The following is a 6,144-nucleotide window of genomic DNA, read 5'->3' on the forward strand; positions in this document are numbered from 1 at the left end:
TGTAAACCCTTCACAATTAATGAGAACTCCTTTACTCCGTGGACGTAGCCAATCTGGGTGAACCACATACATCTTGTGTTTGCTTCCCTGTCCCTATCCATTTACATACTTATCCACACTAGTGACCAGAGCAATCTAGCGAATGTCACAAACTTCACACTTTCTGTTGTACCAAAGTCCTAACTAATTTTGTGCATCAACATTTGGCACCGCCTGTGGGAACGACACTTATTCCCACTCGCTTCAGCTTTGTTAAGCTGGTTTCCACTATTCGTACACTTTCTTTTGACCAAGCATCCCTTTCCAACATAGGGAGTGAAGGAAGCCACAGCACACAGAATGACACCCCTCTTGCATATGGTGCAAAACAAGAAGTTTGCTCTTCAGGCAAAAGTCGATGAGCTGGAGGCTCAGAACAACAAGATAGCGATGAAGAATGAGATCCTCCAAGAGCAGTATGAGAAGGTCTTCGAGATGCTCCATGAGGCTAGATATACTAAAACACACGAGCTCATCACCCATGTGGAAGTCAACCATCAACTGGGTGCCCCCCAACACGGAGGGTCATTTGCCCTCGACGTGGGTATTCATGTTGAGGAGCGAGCTACTCATCGAAATGGTGACCAATATGAGACTTCTCTCAACCCAGCTGCTTTGACCCGAAGCAAGAGTAGTGGGGGAAGGCACCCTCTTACAGAAGGAGTGGAAGGATCGAAAGCCGTTTTCCGTGATTATCGAGACAATCCCATCTATGTAAGCTCGAAGATCAATGACCCAAGGGTCTCTAAAAGACTCGGTCTCTTCCCATGTCCTAGACCAACTACCAATTTGGGGATGGGGGCAATAAGTCCTAGAGAAACACGAAGGTATAAGGGACTCATAGATGTTCCGACAGACATACCTTGGAAGTTAGTACGGCGAGTCCAAGGAAAAATCACATGCTCTTGATCAAACATTCCTACTTCCAAGAGGAGATGGGGATTTACGAAAGAAAGCTCTAGTGGTACATGACTCCACTCAGGACCCTCTTGTCTTACAACTCCTTAAGGAAGTAAACAAGTTGAAGGCCGAACGACAAACTGAGATACCTGATTGGTACCAACCTAGGCCTAGCCCTCTTACAAGGAGGATCCTCGACACCTTCCTCAAAGCAAAGACAAAGTAGAAGCTTGGCTTGCAACTCTATACTGGAAATGAGGACCCGATTGAACACCTTAACCTTTTTGAGTCCACCATGGCATACCAGATGCACACCGACGAAGAGCGATGTCTTCTCTTCCCCTCTACCCTTTCTGGTGGAGCTCTAAACTGGTATTGCCGTCTTCCACCTAAGACGGTAGACTCATTTGAGAAATTGAGGAAACTGTTTGTTTCTCAACACATTTTTCAGACCGATCGCTTGCACTCTGCAGATGACTTGTACACTATTCGCCAGAAGCCAGACAAGTCATTACATATGTATGTTGGCCGCTTCAGCCATAAGTATTCCTGTTATGCCGAGTCAAACGACAAGACTGCCTTCAAAGCCTTCACGGCAGGCCTACGTGACTATTTCTTTAAGTACATGATCAATGCCAACACTTGGAAGACTTACTCTGAGGTGATGGCCCAGGCTTATAACCATGCATCCGCCGAGGCAAGGACATACCAAGGGAAACCCCCCACAACCACCCTTTATCAGCAAGTAGGGAGTGAAAGCCAGATCCAACCAAATGAGAAGACATCGACCTTCCAAACGGCAGCGATGCCTCCCCCTGTCTTACTTAATACTTCGCCAAGTCAACAGACATATCAATCTCAGGGCAAAAGGAAAAATTTTCATCCTCACCAATCTCATTTTAGTAAAAGGAGTAAAGGACACTATCGCGATAACCAAGGGTATCGCCACGATAATGCCCATCCACAAGCAGTCAACACAGTGGGACAAACACGTGTCAGGACAGGCCCTACCCCGAGGTATGAGACATACACACCTTTGAACGCCACATGCGTGGCCATTTACCACAGCATAGCACACATGATACTGAAGACAATGTCGAGGCAGTCAGGTTACAAGCCCACGAAGAACACGGGCATGTTTTGCTACTACCACGAGCATAACGGCCATGACGGCCAGAAGTGTATCACCCTTCGTGATCATATTGAAGCTTTGGCACGTGAAGGAAAAATTGATCAATTCCTCATTCACCCTCCAAGGGGTAATCATAACCAACGCCAGGTGAATGTGATATATTCCATAAGTTGTGGCACACCCATATCTAAATCTTCCAACAGGGCCATGAAAAATAGTGAACGAGCTTTAAGGTCTAGCCACCAAGTGTTTCACGTGGAAGACATCAAGGGAGGCAAGTATCAAAAGCCTAACTAGGATCCAATATGTTTCTACCCTGAGGAAGAAAGAGGTATCATCTACCCTCACAACGACCCACTGATCGTGGAAGCTCACATAGCCAACTTTGAAGTACGACGAATCCTGGTAGACATGGGGGCTTCAGTCAATATCATGTTTGCTAAAGCTTTCAAGGCACTTAATGTAGCTGAACACTTGCTCGATCGCTCGATTTCTCCTCTGATAAGCTTCTCCGGTGATATCATGCAACCTTTGGGGAGCATACACTTACCTTTCACCATTGGTACATACCCTTACACAGCTACCATTACCACAAACTTCCTGGTGGTTGATTGCCCAACGGCATATAATGTCATTTTAGGACGCACAGGCATCAATGATTTCAAGGCCATGGTATCCACACATATGTTGTTGATGAAATTTCCAACCCCTTATGGCAATGGTTACATCAGAGGAGATCAACTTAGTGCACGGTCATGTTACAACACTTCGGTCAAGCAACAACACCTGTTTGTGCCCAAGGAAACCTTTTATATACATGACCAAGGTTCTAAAAAACGCTAGGCGCTAGTCGGGCGGTGGGCTAGCGCCTAACGCCTAGGCGCCTAGGCGGCCTAGGCGGATTTAGGTAAATTTTTTGTATTTCCTGTGAATAAGTGTATATTGACACTTACAAAACATGTAGAAAATGTACAAAAGAAATATTTCTTTCAACAAATGAAGTAATAATCATATGGTATACTTGAGAACAAGGCAGTGCTTGCAACCACTGAAATGAAATGTGATTTCCAATCTTATGTCCAATGAATGAGCATTCTCAAAATTAGACACTGCTTGTAACTTGTAAGTATGGAAGACTAGAACTATTGAAACATTCAAGTCTAACACTACTAAGTCAAATGTACAAATGTTGCACAAACATTTCACATAATAGAATTAACATCAGTGAGTACGAATGATGGGCATACATTTCATAGAATTAACAACGAGTCAACTGTTCGAATGCTACACATGCAGACACTGACATAAAAGAAAATTGAGCTACGAAAGTTACTAGGCATCAAACTCTTCTTCACCATATCCCTCCAAGACTCTCTCCGTGTCGGACTCGAACTCAATTTCTTCATCATCTCATTCTTCTTCCGTGTCCTCATCCGATATAAAATCTTCTTCATGAAGTTCTCTTACTTCAATATTTTTAGAACTCCCCCTAGGCTCTAGGGAACTACCTACCTCCGATGTCTCTCCAATTCCCAAGCCAAGCTCAAGCTCTTCATCACCACCTTCCACAATCCATCCTTGAGCCATACTAGCTTCACTTGCAAGCAATATGTCCACCTTGTTCTCCTTCTCTCTTTTCTTCTTGTTCATAATCCTTGCATTAAATTGGACATAGACTAAATTATTTAACCTTGTTGTATCTAGTCTATTCCTTTTCTTTGTATGTATACCTTCAAAAGAACTCCAATTTCTTTCACAACCGGATGAACTTGTAGTCAATGAAAGTATCTTTATAGCCATCCTTTGCAAATTAGACACACCATTTCCATAATTATACCACCATGCAACTAATGAAGAAAAAAAAACACACAATTAGTAATGAAAAATAAGTAGTAAACTCAAATTTAATAAATAAAATATAAGCATATGTGAATATTCATACCCGGATTATAGTTTTCATCATTCTCAGCGCATCCAAGTTCAGCCAAATGTCTTCCAAATCCACCTTCTTTTACTCTATACTTATGCATCTCAACATTTATCACTTGGTTTTGAACCTCATAGTTATCGGGGAAGAACTTCTCAACACAAGTAAAGATCCCCTCCATGACAATTGGATCATGTTGTATGCTTTGATTTTTGAAGAAATAATAAGGGTTCAAGAGGTAGCCCGCCAAATGCAATGGACTATCAAGCCGCTCACGAGCTTTTTCATCAATAATTTGAAGAATTGGTTAATAGTTGGCCTCATTGTTCTTGAATGTCTCTTTAATCTCCATCTTTGCTTTTTGTAGCTCTCCATACAAAAACCCCATTGATGGCTTCTTATCCCCATCAACAATTCGAAGTACCTTGAATAAAGGTTCAAACACTTTCAAGCAAAGTAAGACCCCACTCCAAAAATGTGAACTCAATACAATAGCATATGCCACTTTCCCCTTTGTAGTCTTGACATGTTTGCATTGTTCCCATTCTTCACTAGCAACCATAACCTTCAAGTCTTTTTTCTTATCCATCAAACTTTGCAATGTGAGGAAAGAAGTTGCAAATCTAGTGACTCTGGGCCTTATTATGTCTCTTTTCTTGGTATGCTTCCTCATCAATGCCAAAGTTTTATGATGTGCATAAATGAAGATAGTGAAAGCCTTTGCCTTGTCAATAACTCCTTTGAACCTAGGGAGATTACCAATCCCTTAAAGCATGAGATTCAAAGTATAAGTGGCACATGATGTCCAAAACATATTTGGCCTCTTTTTTTTCATCATGTTTGCCGCCGCCATATTGTTAGAAGCATTATCGGTTACCACTTGAATCACATTTGGAGGCCCAATTTCTTCAACACACTTGTCAACATATTCGAAGATATATTCCCCAGTGTGTGCTTCACTAGAGCATTCCTTAGAAGAAAGAAATATGGTGCCTTCCTTGCAATTGACACATAAATTCATTATGCTTCTTCTTTTTCGGTCACTCCAAGCATCGGTCATGATTGAGCAACCATTCAAAGCCCACTCTTCTTCATGTTTCTTGAGTGACTTTTTTACTCTTTCTACCTCTTCTTTCAATAATGGCTCCCTTAATTCATATTGGCTTGGAGGTAGGTAACCCGGGCCAAATTGACCAACCGCTTCCATCACACACTTGAAGCTATCATTATCAATAGCATGGAAAGGAATACCGGCTTCATACACCCATCAAGCCACATATTGATCCACTTGATGTGTTCTTTCTTTCCAAATTGCATCATGGATGTTTTGTTGTCGAGTCTTTTTACTTCCCTCATTTGAAGAATCGAGATTGATGGAGGATGCAAACTTATCCATAGGTCTAAGAGTGCGAGGCCTTTTCCTTGACCCAATCACTTCAATGTCTTCTTCTTCTTGAATTTGTTGAAGTTGCACCTCTTCCCTCACTTCCACAATGTGCTTATCCTTTTGTTTCTTCTTATTTTTTGCTTCTTCTAATGCGGCTCGACATTTGGCTTTATCTTCATCCGAAGACTTTGTGCATGCCGCTACATTTCCCCTTATGTTGGCTACATGTTGTTTTAATCTATGTACTCCACCACTAATGATTTTGTCACACAACTTACATTTCACCTTATCTGAGTTTGTAGGATTTGCCAAGATCCCATATTCCCATCCCACATCTTCCGAGCTACGCTTCAACACATTTTCAGATTGGGAGGAGGATGACATTGTAGTAGATGCTCCAGAAGATAAAGTACCAGTCATCATCACACAAGAGAAGAAACAATCCTAAAATTCATATAAAATAAACATTACAAACTTTTAGGTATTAATCTCCCACAAAAAATTATCACAGTATATTAACTTATAAGCCAAGTTAGCCAACTCAGATTGATGATTAGAACTCAGAAGTATAACTAAATGAAATGGAAAAACAGTTCAAGAATCTGCCACCTCAAGAAGCTGAAATGGGTATGATGAAACTTTTGGCCGAAAGGAAATCCGCCAAGGTGAGATCAAATCTTATACCTCCCATAAATTTTTTTCATACATAGGTTTGGTCATAGATGAGCATGCTTACCATACATGCATGAATCCAGGTGG

At 41.6% G+C, this 6,144-nt stretch overlaps 1 pseudogene; it reads right to left on the reverse strand.

Moving 5' to 3' along the window:
* Positions 1 to 3,481: 3,481 nt before the first annotated feature.
* LOC103406535 (uncharacterized) lies at positions 3,482 to 5,939 on the reverse strand (annotated as a pseudogene).
* Between the last annotated feature and the right edge of the window lie 205 nt (positions 5,940 to 6,144).

Source organism: Malus domestica, chromosome 15 (genome assembly GCF_042453785.1).
Source record: "Malus domestica chromosome 15, GDT2T_hap1".
Taxonomy (NCBI): Eukaryota; Viridiplantae; Streptophyta; class Magnoliopsida; order Rosales; family Rosaceae; genus Malus; species Malus domestica.